Consider the following 20209-nt stretch of genomic DNA (forward strand, 5'->3'; position numbering starts at 1 on the left):
TCCTGGAAATAGCTTCCTCGTCAAGAGGATCAAAGTTCCAATCAGGAGCTGCAAAAACCGCCAAAAGTACACAGGTGAAAATCAAAACCTATTAATTTCATATAATGCAAACTAAGAGTACAGGAAACCTACCACTCTCCAAGGGAGGATATCTCAGATAATCAAAGCCTGATCCCAGAGTCTCAGTCCGGATAAACAGGAAAGTCTTTGCCCAACTTTTATCATCTCCAGAGTCCAGGTTAGTAATTAATGGAGACATTTTTGTCTTGATTCTCAAATTAAAACGACCATCAACAGGATTTTTCATATGATATACTGCCTTGATATCATTAATAGTAATTACGAGATTGTGTTTAGCACATAAATTTTCAATAGAATGGACAAGTTTCCAAACCATTGGCATAATCTGAAAAGGTGATACTTCCATAGCATGAATTGTGTCAATCATTAAGGGAGTAAAAGGTAACTTACAGCCTGCTTTGAACGCCCATTCAAAAATACAGAACCAACCAGGTGACACCCGCTAGCCCCGATGGACAAGACTCGGGAATCCATACCTCAGTCGACTCAGGAATTATTTTCTTCTCCCTTAGAATCTTGTCATAGTTTGTTTTCAATAAGTTTTCCTCAGGAAAAGAAGAATCCAGAGATTGAAGGGCAGTGAAAACAGAATCCTGGTACTTAAAAGCCACGGCACGAGCAAGAGGATCAATTTCCATCACCTCTTCCTCCTGAACATCTGTGGGTTCAGGCTCAGCAGCAGCCTTCTGAGGTGTAGCAGTTTTCTGGGGTACAGGACGTTTTTTGGCTCCCATATCCTTTATTATTTGATCTATTGTGATGAATGTTAATTATTGAATAATTATAAGTTGACAAGAGTAGAACTCAGGAGAAATAGGGAAGAATTCTAGAGAGAAATTTAGCAAAGAAAGTGGAAGAAAATTGGTGGAAAACAAATTCGTCACAAACACCGTATTTATAGAAGGTGTATAACGGTATGAAAACCCTAGAAATTGCAAAACTCTCAGCATGACATCACCTAGCCGTTACAGTATTCAACGGTAATTAGGAGTCTAAGAGTCATTGATTAAGTATGATTCTCTTTATTATTCATCCCGGTAAAGTTGACATCTCACCCCTGGCCTGATCCAGCACGGGTAAAATGTCAAGGGGCAATTGTTAGGCCCAGATTAGCCTGGCCTGACCTTACAAGGCTGATTGGAGGAGACGAAGACCGGACAATTCTAGCTGTTGAAGAAAATTATAGCAATCAGGCTGCCTTATCCTGGAAGAGAAGCCTGATGGTAAGTACAGAATAGCCTGGCAGAGTATTAAAGCAGGCTAGATTAAGCCGAAGAACAAGCAAAACGGTTATATAAAGATATATATTCGTGTCCTATCCTCAAGGAAGACTAAGTCTAATTATGAAACCATATTGCCCATGAACCTGGACGTGCAAAGGGAGAGAAAGTTGAGGATCAATCAAATAGGAACGAGTCAACCGGATTAATAGGAAATATGCCCTATTAATCCGGCAACAGCTCCGACAAAAGGGAAGGGCGTTGAAGACCAATACAACGTTCATTTTTATGATTATAAATATTGTAATTCTAGCATTTGTAAATTCATTCATTATTCATTAGTGTTGAACTACTTTATTACTTATCTTTTTATCATTTTATGAGCATCCAATTACTTAAGCAAAATTTGTATTCAGCTTAATTAAATAATATAAACACTATTCTTTTTTCCTAGTCTTTCCTCGTTATTCATTTACAATATTCCAAACTTATAGAACTAGATACCCAAATTATTCTTTAATAAAGCCGGACCCATTCAGGGAAAATCCTGCTAAAACAATGACTCTGTTTACATTTTAAATAACTTTAGTATTCAGAATGTATAACTCTACGTTCACAATGTATAACTTTAGTATTCAGAATGTATAACTCTTGTTATTATTCAGAATGTATAACTCTTGTTATTATTCAGAATGTATAACTCTTATAATTATATGTAGAACTTTAGTATTCAGAATGTATAACTCTAAGCATAGAATGTATAACTCTACGTTCACAATGTATAACTCTACTTTTATTCAGTGTAACTCTTCTGATTCTCTGACTAACTCTACTTTCATAATGTATAACTCTTGTTATTATATGTAACTCTTCTTTCAGAATGTATAACTTTTATTCAGTGTAACTTCATAATTTAATTTGATGACAGGGACACTGGCTGCCCGGTGCAGCTGTAGAATGTTTGAAAGGATGGGAATTCTATGCCGACATATAGTATGGATTTTGTCGGCTAACGGCAAGAAGACAATTCCATATGATTACGTTGCTATAAGATGGAGAAAAGATGCATTGCAATTCAGATTATCAGACTGTGATGGTGAACAAACGGATTCAAATAGTAGCGATGATGGAAAAGACTGTGATGGTGAACACGCCTTTATAAGATGATTACGTTGCTACAAGATGGAGAAAAGATGCATTGCAATTCAGATTATCAGACTGTGATGGTGAACACGCCTTTATAAGCATGAACAATGCATAACACGATTCAAATTTAGGTTAGACGAGCCAAAACCGAGTTTTGGGCTGAGACAAAAGCTCCTTGCTATGCATGGATGCTCGCGCCTCTTGTAGGTGTCCAGGTCAGACTCATCCGTGTTTGTTATCGTCTTTCCTTCAACACTTTCTTTTATTTTTACTTCTTTCCTTTTACGGTTTTTACCATTTCAAACATTTTAATTCATTTTTATGATAAACATATTTTGACCATTACAAAAATCATCGTTGGTTCTTTATACCATGACGGCTTATTCCGTGACTCGATGATATTATTGGTTAATTACATTTTATTGGGTATTTTAACACCCTTTTCTTTTATTTACCATTTTTCTCATTTGTTTACATTTGTAAATATATTAGTCATAATTCATAATCATCCTTGGTTCTTTATACCATGTCGGTTTAATCCGAGTACGATGACAAACTTAACTAATTACAAATAATTGAACTTAACATAATTAGTTCAAATCAAACATTTTCCTTTTACACATTTTATTATGCTTTTCAAACTTGCAAATACAACAAAGAATATTACTAACATAATAGTAATTATTCCGAGTCGTGCAAATCATACTTGAAAATCATTAATCACAAAAAACGGTTTTAAAGAACCTTTTTAACAACCAGGAGACGCCCCTTGGGTCGGCTCATGGCTCGCGCCCCAAGGCAGCTCCTGTTTTCATATTTTAAAACTAGGGCAGAGCCCTTTCCCTCGCCAATAGGCTCGCGCCCCAATGGGGCTGCCTGACACTGTTCTGTCTCATTTTGATACTTGTCTAGGACGATCCCGATTACGGTTAATCCGAATACATGACGGATCAGATTGACAAGCTTACGTTTTTACACTTTGTCATTTGACACCCTTTTTCAAATAATGGATCGTGTTAAGCATCATAACCCGAATTTGGTAAATGGATGTTTAATTTCCGTTCTCACATGCAAATCAATCTAAATCCAACTTGACATCTTATACTTGATACTTGGATTAAATCAACCGACATAGAAAGCTCTCACATGTTAGGTTAAACTTTTGGGTGTGCATTCATGCATTTACCGTTTTATCAACTTTTGCACTTAAACAACCACGATCGATCAGTAGAGGTCGCTAAACGCGGGTGGGATTGCGTGTCCGATTAAAGGGCTTCCCAATACGTACCCTCACCCCTTACTCAGAACCTTTGGATAGTGGATGGCCTTATCCAGGGCGTACGAGAGTCATTTTAGGCATAGAATGCTAAAAGGGGGACGAGTCCTTATCTTTAGTACCTATGTAAAACACCGCTTTTTGCCTTGATTGACCTAGGTATAAAGTGGATTCGAACGGATTCCAAGCATCCCACAAATGTTTGGTGGTGACTCCGAACATCTCTAATCGTTTCGAGACCTTTACCGAGACGAAACCGACCGATCTAAAGCGATCCGGTCGAAAGTATTTCAATGCCACCGAGCGTGGCTTTCAAAAGACCGCTGTACGTCCACAGATTGGCTTGGCGTGCAGGTGGCCCGCGACTGCATATCGGTAGGTGTCCCAAATCCACAGACCGGCCTGTGGCCCATGTCCACAGTTATACATATAATAACAAGAGTTATACAAAAAAGACATTCTGAAAACTAAAGTTATATAATGTATAACTCTAGGCATATAATGTATAACTCCAAGTATATAATGTATATCTCTAGACATATTGTATAATTCCAAGTATATAATGTATAAATCTAAACATATAATGTATAACTCTAGGCATATAATGTATAACTCTAAGTATATAATGTATAACTCTAGACATATATTGTATAACTCTAAGTATATAATGTATAACTCTAGACATATATTGTATAACTCTAGGGATACATTTTATAACTCTAAGCATAGAATGTATAACTTTAGTTTTCAAAATGTATAACTTTAGTTATACAAAAACTAATAGAAGAGTTACACGGAATAAAAGTAGAGTTATACATCTAATAACAAGAGTTATACATTCTAAAAACAAAAGTTATTTAAAATGTAATCAGAGTTATACAACGACTGACTGCAATTATAAAAAGACAAACTTTTAACCTTGGTATCCAGTCCCTTGTCAATAGTTTCTTGGTAATTTTCTTGGCAATAACCATTGAACAAATCAAATGAACTCGTATTTCATCTGCAAAACCATAATTAACAATTGAACAAATCAACAACAGCAAAACCATAATTGAAAATTGAAAAATTCAAATGAACTCGTTGTATGATAGTTTAACAAGACAATAATTAACAAACAACAAGTAGAAATCATTAAATAATAAATGGAAAAATACCTTATCAAAGAATGGCGGTTTGCAGGCGAGTTGGAATTAATTGGTCGAGATGAAAATGGCGAGTGGAGTTAATTGCGAGTTGGAATTAATTGGTGGAGATGAAAATGGCAAGTGGAATTATCAGGACTGTGAAGAAAATAAACGGAAGATGAAGTGACAGGAAATTGAGAGAAAAAAGACGCAAGTTGTTTTGAATTCTATGGGAAATGAGGAGGGAAATGATGAAAAACTGATGGTCTGATGGACATAACAGTAGCATGCATGGGGTAGTGGGCAATAGGAGAGAGGTAATTATGAAAACATATGTTGAGGGGTTTTAGTGCGCTTTTTGTGTGCAATCTTGGCCATTGATTTGCTTCATCCAACAGCCCACATTAAGACTTATGCACTTAATATGATATAAGGGACTTAGTTGATCTCTTCTATATATATATATATATATATATATATATATATATATATATATATATATATATATATATATATATATATATATATATATATATATAGGAATAAGATCATGTGAGGATACACTATCTTTTTGAGGATTGAGGATTGTGTTACAATATCAGAAGTTCTTCAATACAATATCACATGTTATTCGATAAAATATCACACACAAAAAACACCTGTGCAAAAAAAAAAAAAATTTCAAAAAAAAAATTTTTTTTTTGACAAAGGTCTGATTTTTCGTGATATTTTATTGAAGAACTTGTGATATTGTATTCACAAATCCTCAATCCTCAAATATATAGGAGTTCTCACCGGATCTTGACTCTCTCTCTCTCTCTCTCTCTCTCTCTCTATATATATATATATATATATATATATATATATATATATATAATCAGGATCCCGTACGAACTAAGTTACGGTACGAACTATACGAACCATTAGATTAATTAAATGAAGGGCTGAGATTACGTGAAAAAAAGAAACCCACGCATAGCAATAAGTACCATTTCTCATCCTCTATCATACGCAACACCATTACCCTCAATCCCCGTGACCGTTGTAATACTCCGATGACATCACCACCACACGCCGGCAGGCAACCTACCTACTCACATCTTAGGCGACTTCGTCGACGATGCCTTGTTGTTGTGCTGCCTTAATCCCTCCTCGAGCCTCCTTTTCCTTATTCTTCTATGTCTTTATCCCGACCACCGTGTGTGGCCTCCCTCAGCGCATCACTCTGTCTACCAACGCACATGCTCTCCTCCGTCTCCTTCCATTCGCCTCGATCTCCAGGAACAACTCTTTTCTCCTGTCATTGTTCCCTTACGCCGGCGACCAACACCTTGGGATTCATGGTGAAGTCAACAACGACCAGATTCCATCTCTAATTTCGCTGACAGCGCTGCTGCAACTGTTTTTTTTTTTAGATTTCGCTTCAATTTTACTAGATCTGGCATTTAGACCTAAAATTTGGAAATAATAATGAGAAGGCGGTGTTGGTGCTCAGCTATGATAGCCCGACGGAGTGAGGAAAGGCTATGCTCGGCTATGGTACTATATATAATAATGAGAAGGCGGCATTTAAATCAGATTTATGCTGTGATGTGAAGGTGGCGGTGGTGGTGGCCGTGAGTTGGTTGATGGTGTGGTGGTAATGAGGGAACACGATAGAGTGAGTGGTGGTGGCCATGGGTTTAGTTCGTCGGAGTAAGTTGATGTGGGGTCAGTGTTGGGGTTGGTGTCCTTAACAGTTAGTGCAAGGACTTATAAACCTCTAAAAGGATCAAAGGGCATACTGTTGGTATTATTATCAGTTGATCCACGTTTATCAATAACGGTTGGCTTGCTAGATAAGTTTGACGTTATTGTCATACAGATGGCGGTGATCAACTGGTCCCTAAAAGTCACACCTATAGGATACGTTTGAGAGACGTGACAGTATGAAAATACAGTCATGTAGATGCCGATTTTGACTAACCAGTTAGTCTGAGTTATTTGACTAATATTTAGTCAAAACGTGATGTTGAGATATTATATTTAATACGGATTAAATATCATGGGCTAAGGCGAATTAACCAGTTAATTCGTAAAATTAAATATAAGCGTTTTATATTTGATTAATGTATATTGAATATAATTATACAATACTGTTTTGTCGGACACGTATTAATAATTCAGCTAACCCGTATTATTAGTTGATGCCTTGATTTCCGATAACCGATAACAGTTTATAATTGGACCGCGTCGTATACATCTTAGCAGATTTTATCAGACCACGAGTTTAATAAGGAGGAAGTGGACAAGCCCACTCCTCCCTATCAAACCCACGGCCGAATGAGAGGGAATAAGAGGGAGAGTTTCTCCTCCCTTCTAACCTAATCATCATTTGCTAAAAATTATTAGGGTTTTGGGAATTGTGCCTCCCGAAATTCGGATCTCACATCCAACACAAATCACAAAAACTATCCTCTCAATATTGCAAAGGCAATTAGAGGATTTGATCTAGCACAAGGGCATATCTCGGACTATCTTGGGTGCATCGTTTAGGAGGAGGTCTAATTTGATCTCTCATTGCCTTATTGCACTAGGACCGAAGGTTATTTCTAATCTTTATCGTTTCATTGTTATTTTCGTTTTATGACTATAAACTACATATGAATTTTGCGTTATAATCCTACAATTAAAGGGTAGTATACGGATATTAACCCACAAGTGGTATCAGAGCGAGGCCACGTAAAATTTTATATGTGTTTTTCATCAAACGATTGTTGAAACGATGAATTTTGGTTTAAAAATTTGTCTCGGCTGTTTTTTGTCTCAGCACAAAATTTTTTCGGCAATAATTTTTTTTTGCTGCGTTTTGTTGTTGATTTGTGCCTTGGGATCCGTGTCTAGTTTACACGGTGATGATTGTTTTGTTTTAATTTTGATCTTTGCATATTGTCTATGTAATCGATATTCATCGCTATATGTTAAAGATCGGTCAAAATTATTGCATAAAATTTCGTGTGGCATTTTTTTTATTTCGGCAAATCTGTTTTTTTATTTAAAACCGAGTGGCCTTCAAGTACTCGGCCTGTTTTCTGATTTTTATTGCATTGATTTGCGTGCCACAAGTTTTGTTAGATCGTTCGATCTCTTGTTTTCTATCGTTCTTCGCATATTGTAATTTTAACGATAATGATTGCAATATGTTGAAGATATAACAATTGTATTTTGATTTCTATACGGATTAGATTAAAATTACAATTGTGTTTTATCAAACCGTTTTGTTTTGATCATTAGTTGCTCATAAATGAGCCGTGTAAATTTTTTTTTTAGACTTTTAATGCTCTCGTTTTTTTTACAGCATTTAAAAAAAAAAAAAAAAAAAAAAAAAAAAAAAATTTGGCCCCTGGTACTGTTCACGTACAGCAGTACAGAAGAAAAAAAAAAAAAATTTTTTTTTGTTTTTTTCGGCCCCTTTTATTGCATAAAGTGTTTTTATGCTCTCGCTTGATTAGTGAAACGGTTCACCCACGTAAAATAAAGTTACTTTAAAACGATTTATTGTAACGGATTATCTCGGATTAAAATTAACTTGACTAAAGCGGTTTTGTCATGTAATTTTAATTATCTTTGGTGGTTTGGATAAATTTAACATAATTACGGAATTATGTCACGAATAAATTTTAATTTAGTTGATGCATTTTATTCATCGTTAATTTTGAATGTTTTGAATGCCTTTTAATTACGTATTTAATTATTTTGCAAACGATTGTAACTTAGTGTGGCCTTAGTAGAACGTGTTACCGTAATGATGGAACACGGTCTTGGTTGTATTTTGAGATCTCGTATCTCCATTTTTATTTCTTTTAATTACAGTTTTTATTTAGAATGTAAATAGGTTTATATTTGTAAATTTTAATTGTAAATTTTGAGAAGACCAAAGATGGAGACCGGATGCTCACTCCCGCTACATGGATCAAGATGGAACATCAAGACAAGCTTCTCGGGTCCAACGGTGGATTCCAAAGTTGTTTTATATTTTTTTTACTGGGATAGGCCACACTAGGAATTTTTTATTTACGTATCGCATTCATTTATTTATTTTTCGTAACGATAATATGCATCATATTCCGCCTAAAAACCAAACCACCTAATTATTGCATGAAAACTGACACATATAGAGGTCACGAGTTAGTTTTCATTGACATTCTCATGTCACATGTTTTTTTTAAGCCATCACCTAAATTGATTCATTCACGCAGACGCTAGTTATTCGTTCACTTAAAATGAATTACAATTAAGTTGATGGGATCTTCCTCTTATAAACAAAAATTGAGAACGGTCTTTATAGGTCAAACTCCAATGAGTCCCTTCTTCGTCGGTAGGCATACTATGACCCCTTCTACGTCGGGTAAGTTGGAACCGATTGACCTATTTTATCTCAACACTATGGTCACTCGTACGATCCTGTGATCATGGTGGACTATAGATAGGATTTACGGAAATCTGTCGACCAAGAGTTCTTCCGGAAGAATTAGCTAAACAGTTGGCTTATCAATTTACAGAAATTGAGTCTTGGGATCACTTGTATCATTCTTGAGGGAGATCAATTATGCAAGTGCAAGAGTCTACATGTTTAAAATGAATTTTAAAATAAACTTAAATCACCTCGATGAGTTGCTTATTTCGTTTTGTTTTTCCTTTCTTTTTCAGTGTAGATCACGATTTTTAACTGCTAAACAACTAATGGCTGGTTCAAGTGATAACCCAATGCCAAGTGCCACATTGGACCGTGAGTCCTGGCGTCGGATCTTCATGAATCAGATGAATCGCTACTCGATCAAGAATGATGGATCAAACTTCGCGGACTGGGAGGCGGCATTACGGAATGCTGCCGCTGCTGACGGGAAGCTCAAATATCTCTTGGAGCCCATCCCGGCAAACCCAGGTCCCACGGCTAGAGCTGCTGAAATCGCCAAGTTTAACGATTTCTGTATGGAAGCGGGTGCGATTAAAAACGTACTCATTTTTGCAATGGAACCCAATTTGCAGAAACGCTTCATAGCCCATGGTGCAAACAAGATTTTCACCACGCTCACCAAGGAATTCTCAAAAGCACCGAGAATCGTGACTTATGAGCATACCACTCGCTTCTTTGATGCGAGACTCCGAGAAAGGCCAACCGGTTAGCCCACACATTCTCAAAGATGATTGAGAATGTCGAGAAACGGAGACCTTTAATTGTAACATCAGCGAGAACATTGTTATCGACCGCATACTTCACTCACTCCACGATGGTTATTCGCAATTTAGAGCGAATTACTATATGAATGATTTGAAGAAGACTCCCCATGAACTGCACTCCTCCTCGTACGCACCGAGAAGGACATGAAGTTCAGTGGGAGCATGAAACAAGATGTTCTCGTTGTGTCAAATAAAGGAAAGGGTAAGGGCAAAACTCAGGCAAACCTAGCAGTAGGTAAGGCGAAGTTCAAGAAGTCAGGCTCAGGTAAGAGTGGTCCTGGTGAGTCGAGTAACTCATCAGGCGTGACAAAGAGCAAGAAAGATAACATGGAATGCCATCACCGCCACATGACCGGGCATTGGAGACGCACATGTCCTGTTTATCATGAGGACTTAAAGGCAGGTCGTGTTAAACCTGTTGGTATGTCTTCTTCTTCTACTTTTATTCATATGATTGAGATTAACCATGCAAGTTACGGAACTTGGGTACTAGATACTGGTTGTGGTTCTCATCTGTGTAATCATGTGCAGGGGCTCCGAAACATCGAACCCCTCGTAAAGGGTGAGGTGGACCTGCGTGTTGGGAATGGAGCAAGAGTAGCTGCCATCTCAAAGGGGACATATGTGATCCAGCTTCCTAGCGGATTTGAGTTATCATTATATGATTGCTATTATGTTCCTAGTCTTTCGAAAAACATTATTTCGGTTTACGCACTTGACAAACTTGGTTTTTCATTTGTAATAGAAAATAATACTTGCATTTTCTCATTACACGATATGATTTACTGACAAGGCGAGTCTCCATGAACGGAATTTATGTTTTAGATCCGACCACGGAAATATTACACGTAATGAATAAAAAGTTAAAGGTTGGTGACAAAGATCAAACGTATCTATGGCACTGCCGTATGGGACACATTAATGAGAAACGCGTAAAACAGCTCATCAAAAATGGAGCTATCTCGGCCTTTGATTTTCAATCATTTGGCACGTGTGAATCATGTCTCATCGGTAAAATGACTCGTATTTCCTTCAAAGGTGTTCGAATGCGCGCTGCTGACCTATTAGGACTCATACACACGGATGTATGTGGACCTATGTCAATCACCGCACGAGAAGGCTATAGGTATTTCATCACTTTCACGGACGATTTAAGTAGATATGGCTATGTCTACTTAATGAAGCACAAAAGTGAATCCTTTGAGAAATTCAAAGAATACCAAAATAGGGTACAGAACCTATTGGGTAGAAAGATTAAAACACTACGTTCAGATCGTGGTGGCGAGTATCTTTCTCACGAGTTTGATCAACACCTAAAGGACTCGTGGGATTGCCCTACGCTTAACTCCACCGAACACCTCAATTGAATGGAGTGTCCGAACGGAGAAATCGAACCTTACTTGATATGGTTCGATCCATGATGAGTCACACGGTTTTACCTGATTCATTATGGGGTTATGCTCTTATGTCAGCCGCTCTAATACTTAACCGAAGTCCGTCTAAAGCTGTTGACAAGACTCCATATGAACTACGGAAGGGAACGGTCCCTAACTTGTCCTTTATACGGGTTTGGGGCTGCGAGGCTTATGTCAAGTGGAGACACGAGGATAAGCTCGGCCCGCGATCGGTCAAGACATTCTTTATAGGTTATCCTAAAGGAACCCTTGGTCATTACTTCTATTCGCCAACCGAACAACGTGTTTTTGTTGCGGCTAGTGCGACATTCTTAGAGAAGGAATTTCTCGAGAATGCAAAGAGTGATAGAACCTTCGACCTGTCGGAGATTCCAGAGCCAAATACCGAGCAACTATTGGAGGAACCCATTCCTTTAATCCCGGCTGCGGTTAACATTCCTGAGGAACCTAGGAGGTCGGGAAGAGTCTCTATTCCTCCGGACAGATACATTGGTCTGGTCGAGGAACATGACATAGATGACATTCTACTCTTAACGAGTAGTGAACCCGCAACCTATAAAGGTGCCATGACTAGTTTCGACTCAAAGCTATGGCTTGAGGCCATGCAATCCGAGATGGACTCCATGTATGAGAACAACGTGTGGGATCTTGATGACTTACCTGCTAAGGTTCGTCCCCTTCAATGCAAATGGCTTTACAAGATAAAGCATTCTGTGGAAGGTCACCAAGATATCTACAAAGCACGACTAGTTGCTAAAGGTTTCACCCAAGTGCCAGGTTTGCACTACGATGAAATTTTCGCACCCGTAGTTATCTTTGCGTTCCATTCGGATTATCTTAGCGATTGCCGCTTTTCATGACTATGAAATTTGGCAAATGGACGTGAAAACCGCCTTCTTAAACGGCTTTTTGGAGGAAGAGTTGTACATGGTACAACCCGAAGGTTTCATCGATCCAGTACATCCTAAGAAAGTGTGCAAGCTTAAGCGTTCCATTTATGGACTTAAGCAAGCATCAAGGAGTTGGAATCATCGCTTCGACCAAGTGATAAAAGAAAATGGATTTACTCGATCGGTCGAGGAACCATGTCTATATATCAAGTCGAGTGGGAGCAAGATTGTCTTCCTAATATTGTATGTTGACGACATACTCCCGATTGGGAATGACATACCTCTCTTAACTTCGGTGAAAGTATGGTTGAAAAACCATTTCCGGATGAAAGATCTGGGAGAGGCACAAAGAATTCTTGGCATCCGTATCTATCGAGATAGATCACGACGGATGTTATCTCTCGATCGAGAGTCTTACATAGACAAAGTCCTAGAGAGATTCAAAGATGACTAACTCCAAGAAGGGGTTTCTTCCTATGGCTCCAGGGGTGCATTTGAGCAAGTCTCGGGCACCCGAGACACCGGAAGAGAAAGAGCGCATGACACGGATTCCTTATGCTTCGGCTATAGGATCAATCATGTATGCCATGATATGCACACGTCCGGGCGTGGCATATGCATTGAGTATGACAAGTCGATTCCAACAGCAACCAGGTGAACCACATTGGTTGGCTGTCAAGAACATTCTTAAGTACCTCCGGAGGACTAAAGATTGGGCATTGACTTATGGAGGCTCACAAAAGCTATGCGCAACCGGTTCTGCAGATGCTAGCTTCCAAACGGATCGAGATGACTCGAAATCTCGGTCCTGATTCGTTTTTACTCTTAATGGCGCTTTGATCACCGGAAGAGTTCGAAACAAACTTACAAGATTCTACGACGAGTCCGAGTACTATGCCGCGTCTGAAGCTACAAAGGAAGCGATATGGATGCGTCAATTCTTACATGGGCTATCTGTAGTGCCTAGTTCGAATGACCCGATCACCATCTATTGCGACAATAGTGGTGCCATCTTCCAAGCTAAGGAGCCAAAGTCTAGCAACAAGTCTAGACATGTACAACGGAAAGCTCATCTAATCCGGGATTACGTGGAGCAAAAGGAAGTAGTGATAGAAAAGATTGCTACGGATAATAACATAGCAGATCCTCTCACTAAAGCATTACGACAAGATAAGCATGAAGGGCACGTAAATTCCATGGGAATCAAACGTGTTCCTGAGTTGTAGTATTTTTTTTTATGGATCAGATTCATTCTCCTTTGTACTCTATACGACATCATCGTTTTGATATTTTATATATATATTTTGTTTTTCATGTGGAATTGTACGACAATTTTGAACACCACAAAGTGAACTGGAACAAACATTTTATTTTTCATCCTTAATTGCCCTCATGAGTGATAACTCGCAATTATTTTGTGACGTTGGTTGATGGTGGGTTCAACGAGCCATAAGTCAACCGGTTGACTGACCAATCACAGAGGCGATTTATACGGATATTTCGTAGGACACAATTGTGACATCGACGTGGAGTCCTAAATGTTTTATAACATTCGTTGCCCGGTCGTGGATAGGACTTCCATGGTGATCCTAAGAGTCGATTCTTTTAACTATCGACTGTCTCTTGAGACTAAGGCATTTTGGGTGACTTTGGTTTCTTTCTCACGGTCATCCGTAACAGGGGGCCAAGTAGATTTTTTCTGGTCATTTCATGCGTGCTTAGATCGGAAGGAGTCGAGTTGAAGGAAATATTCAGCCTTTATCGGTACTCGATATTTCTCGGGGCCACTCGAGGAGTCAGAATCGAAATGCATGGCCATGCTCGGATACGGATTCGTTTTATCGGTTAAGTTACTCTCTAGTCGGGGAAACCACTCTTGATACGGATCGATTGTAAAATACGACCTTTGTGGATCCGGATCCGCAAATTGTTTTACATTGAGTGGGAGAAATTTTAAATGAATATGAGAATCGGTTATCGCACATACACTTGTACGGACAAGTGGGAGTTTGTTGGAGCTTGTGTCCTCCAGTTAGTGCGGATAACGTCATTGCACATACACTTGTACGGACAAGTGGGAGCTTGTTGGGGTTGGTGTCCTTAACAGTTAGTGCAAGGACTTATAAACCTCTAAAAGGATCAAAGGGCATACTTTTGGTATTATTATCAGTTGATCCACGTTTATCAATAACGGTTGGCTTGCTAGATAAGTTTGACGTTATTGTCATACAGATGGCGGTGATCAACTGGTCCCTAAAAGTCACACCTATAGGATACGTTTGAGAGACGTGACAGTATGAAAATACAGTCATGTAGATGCCGATTTTGACTAACCAGTTAGTCTGAGTTATTTGACTAATATTTAGTCAAAACGTGATGTTGAGATATTATATTTAATACGGATTAAATATCATGGGCTAAGGCGAATTAACCAGTTAATTCGTAAAATTAAATATAAGCGTTTTATATTTGATTAATGTATATTGAATATAATTATACAATACTGTTTTGTCGGACACGTATTAATAATTCAGCTAACCCGTATTATTAGTTGATGCCTTGATTTCCGATAACCGATAACAGTTTATAATTGGACCGCGTCGTATACATCTTAGCAGATTTTATCAGACCACGAGTTTAATAAGGAGGAAGTGGACAAGCCCACTCCTCCCTATCAAACCCACGACCGAATGAGAGGGAATAAGAGGGAGAGTTTCTCCTCCCTTCTAACCTAATCATCATTTGCTAAAAATTATTAGGGTTTTGGGAATTGTGCCTCCCGAAATTCGGATCTCACATCCAACACAAATCACAAAAACTATCCTCTCAATATTGCAAAGGCAATTAGAGGATTTGATCTAGCACAAGGGCATATCTCGGACTATCTTGGGTGCATCGTTTAGGAGGAGGTCTAATTTGATCTCTCATTGCCTTATTGCACTAGGACCGAAGGTTATTTCTAATCTTTATCGTTTCATTGTTATTTTCGTTTTATGACTATAAACTACATATGAATTTTGCGTTATAATCCTACAATTAAAGGGTAGTATACGGATATTAACCCACAGTCAGTGGTGGTCTTGGTGATTGGCTGTGATGTGGGGACAATGGTGGTAGTGGTGGCAACGGGGATGGGAGCAGTGTTGATGGCGGTAGGGGCGGTGGAAGCAGTGGTGATGGTCAGGGGTTTGTGTTGGTGCTGGCGGTGGGTTGTGGTATTATGGTAGGAGGGTGGATACACAAAATACCAGGCCGGATACGTATGGTATTACTACCGGATACGCATGGTAATGGTGGCGGCATTGGATACACAAAATACCAACCTAGATACACACGGTATTACTACCGGATACATGCGTATCCGGTAGTAATACCGTGTGTATCCGGTAGTAATACAATGTGTATCCGGAAGTATGAACTTGTGTATCTAAAAGTATTATACTGTGTATCTGAGAAGTATTATACTGTGTATCTGAGAAGTATTATACTGTATATCTGAGAAGTATTATACTGTGTATTTGAGTAGTTCGTACGATTCACACCGTAACTCAGTTCGTACCTGAACCCGCCCATATATATATATATATATATATATATATATATATATATATATATATATATATATATATATATATATATTTATATATATATATATATATATATATATATATATATAAATGTATATATATATATACTTATATATATATATATACATATATATATATATATATATATATATATATATATATATATATATATATAGAATCGGGATCCCGTGCATTTAACTATATTACGGTGCGAACCGTAACTGCACTTAACTCTATAAATACCCTTAGATTAAAAAAACGGATGGTCAAAATTAAACCCCAATCTCTCTCATTTATTACTCCCTCACTCTTACTCTTCCTATTTCCCCACCCGTCACTCTATCTTCTTTAACCCCATCAACCGTCGCCGATACCGGAGCTCCGGTGACCACCATTCTTAGCCATAAACTCCACGCCGGTCTTGAGATCCTTCTCCTCTTCTCGTCGTTGTCACCCTCCATTACTCTTCGCCGGCGTTCGTCGAGTCTTGCATAATCTCTATGCCGTTAACCACCACAAAACTTGTCGGATATCCTACCATCTTTGAAACATCTCGTCGCCATCACTGCTATGAGATCACAAGGCCGACGGACATCAGATCGGAGTTATTGTAGTTGTGAGAACTCCGGCCATGGTCACCACTTAAACTTGTCGGATATCCTACCATTTCCGACGCATTCCTCGAGCCATCGTTTTTCATCTCCTCGAACAGATCCGGTCTCCCTCGGTCCCTTCATCTCTTTTCGAGCAGATCTGGTCTCCCTCGGTCGGCTTTGAGTTTTGAATAGGAATTTCATGTCTTTAGAATGAAATGAAGTACCGGAAAGTTGATTATTTTGCATTATTGATTATGTCGGATGTTGCTAGTAATAGAGTCCGGTCAAGTTTTGGATAGGAATTTCAGTCGTTGGAATGAAATGGAAGTCTTAGGAAAGTTGTGGGGGTTAGCAGGTTGGAGTGTCAGACACGCGAAACAAAGTTTTAGTTAAGTTTAGTTTCCTGTTGAAGTAACATAGGCTAATATTACTCTATGTATTTGTCAAATTGAACCTTTTATATGCTTTAGTTTCTGGCAATTGGTCCTTGAATATTTCAATAGACGTTAATGGACATGCTTTGTCTTTAGTTTGAAGTTCGGCTATGGACTATTTTTATGAGTTCTTTCTCGTCATTTGATTACTCTATGAGATAGAGTCGAAGTGGCCACAGCGGTGGCGTGTCAGAGTTGGGGTGGCGTGACGAGTTGGGGTGGCCAACGGTGGCATGTCGATTCTGGTTAGTGTTGGTGTGTGGGGAGGGGGCAATAATTACCATGGCGGTGGGGGTGGTGGGGCAGTGCTGATGGCGGTGGGGGTGGTGGCGGTAGGTGGTGGTGGGCTGTGGTAGTATGGTAGGAAGGTGGATACACAAAATACCACCCCAGATACACACCGTATTAATACGGGATACATGTGTATCCGACAGTATAACCATGTGTATCTGGTATTAATATGATGCGTATCCTAAGTATAAACTTGTGTATCCAGAAATATTATAATGTGTATCGGCTTTAATGTCATGTGTATCCGCAAAAATATAAAATGTATCCGCAAAAAAAAATTAGTTTAAAAAAGTGTAAAATCGCATCTATAATTTTAGTGGTGAAAAAATGTAGCTAGTTATGTTCTAAAATGCATCTAATAAGAAGTGTTTCTCATAAGGTAGTAGAATGTATCTGGAAAAAAAAAAAAAAAAAAAAAAAAAAAAAAAAAAAAAAAAAAAAAAACTGGTTTGTAGTGAGTTCGTACGGTTCGTATGTTAAGGTAGTTCGTACACAACCCGCCCCTATATATATATATATATATATATATATATATATATATATATATATATATATATATATATATATATATATATATATATATAGATTCGTGAGAACGATCACTGGGTGAGAACGGTTAGAACGAAGTAGATACATTGAAATATATGTTAGATACAGTGTTTTTTCTTTTTTACAAAATCTCAGATACAATTTAACCTATCGTAGATACACTTTTTTTTCATAATTCTGGATACATTTTTGGACAATGTAGATACACTTTTTTCCATAAAATCTCATATACACTAAAGACCATCCTAGATACATTTTTTTTTTTTACATAAATTCTAGATACATTTTTTAACAATGTATACACAATTTCTTCCATGCTAGATACACTTTCCCCAAATTATAAACCCTAATTTTCAAAAGTCAATTCATTACCCTAACTACCACTTCATCACCACCACCCCTTGAACAACAATCATGACTGTCGCCCATGACGGCCAACCGCTCCACCACCACTTCCACTATCGATTTACGGCGACGACGCCGGAGTGCATATTGACGATTGTGACACACCCATACTCCAAGTGCCTTACCAGGACCACTTAGGTATAAGGACGTCACCATCTCGGTTTCCCGAGGCAATGATAATCATAAGACAATATCGAAACATACTTAAAAGTAAATAATGTTTAACGTGATTACATGCCAATACCAAAACTGTTAAAAAGAAATACAAGTTCTCAAAACGTCTCTTTGAAAATACTACAAAGTGTCGACACAAATGAAGACTTCTAAACTGCAACGTGGTGACTCATCCCAGCTATCCCATACGCATCGTCTCATACCTGCTCAATAACTGCTCACCACCCCCGAATGGATCACCACAGTTTTTAAAACATTTAAACGGGGTAAGTACTATTTACATAAAAGCAAGCCACAACAAATCAAATGCCAAAACAACTCAACACACAACAAACCCCAGTCTCCATAATCAATCTCCACGCAACTGACTACACACTAGAGTGTGTAGTCCTGCCAGAGTACCCATCGCAACAGGTACTCCACACTGCCAGTGGGGGACCGCACCCGTTCCCACCTAAGCCCCGCTCATCTCCATCGAGCGATAAACCCATGTTCATTAATGTGCACATCCCCTCCTGTGGCGGGTTCCATAGAGGGCAAATTAAGGGCGTGAAGCCACTCCCACAAGTGACTCAACTCAGCCAGGGACGCACCCTGAAGACCACAGAAAGATACAACAACAATCAACGATATTATACAACCAACAATACAACCAACAATCGTCACAACCACCAACAATATACTTTAACAATAATCACAATGAAACCACCAAACACATCATGTAATTAATACTGAGTAGGGAAACCCTACCTGGAATGCAATCATAGAATCAGACGATCTAGCAGCTGTCTCAAAATCTCTCCTCTACGAATCCTCCTCTTATACATACATGCATACAATTACTACCTTAACCACATAATCATAAAAACCCCCAAATCCTCAAATTAGGGTTTAACCAATATTAACAAAATAATATAAAAGTTATATGTAAAGCTTACCCTCGACGCAAGGATCACTAAAGTATAAAGAATGACGAAATCCGACACTTCTAGCTCCGGGAATTGCTAATAATGCGGCGAGGATGATTCAACGTAACTCCAATTCTTCTCTTGAAAGTTTTTAGGTTGTAAAAGTGTTTTGAGAAAAGTGACGAAAGCCTTTTATACCATTCCCGCATTATTAACAAAACCCGTCAAATATCACCCGTAAAACCACTTACTCGATCGAGTGCCCCTTACTCGATCGAGTGCCAAGCCTACTCGATAGAGTACCCTACAGGCAGACTACTATTTCGTACACAAAACATACTTACTCGACAGAGTAAGCCCCACTCGATAGAGTACCCAAAGACTCATAAAACCGTAGTATTACAACGACCAACTCTGATGACCACATACATACGACATTTACGCCGGCAATTATCCTCGACCATTCAACCACCACTACCCACAAAAGTTCACCACAATCCACACTAACCACCGCTAAGTAACCAAATATGGATGTACAACACCACCACCACACACTAATTTCCAAAAATCCAAAAAATTAAAATACCAATTAACCACCATAACTCCGGTAGACGTCAGTCGGAATTAGGCACCTTACTCATTTAACTTACCACCAACGTCGTGCACCACTAACATCGCCGACGACCTCGTCAATTATCCAACGGAAGTCCTTGACCTTGACACGGAGGAAAAAAAAAAGTAGATCTGGAATTTAATTGCACCGCGATTGCCGTCGAGGAGGGCGAATGAGCGCCATTTCGGTGGTTATTAGGTGGCCGAAAGTTGAGATCAGTGGTGGTGGTCGTGGATTATGGTGAGGGAGTGAGAAATTATAAAGGATACGGACGAGG

The sequence above is a fragment of the Silene latifolia genome, chromosome 1 (genome assembly GCF_048544455.1).
Source record: "Silene latifolia isolate original U9 population chromosome 1, ASM4854445v1, whole genome shotgun sequence".
In the NCBI taxonomy this organism is placed as follows: Eukaryota; Viridiplantae; Streptophyta; class Magnoliopsida; order Caryophyllales; family Caryophyllaceae; genus Silene; species Silene latifolia.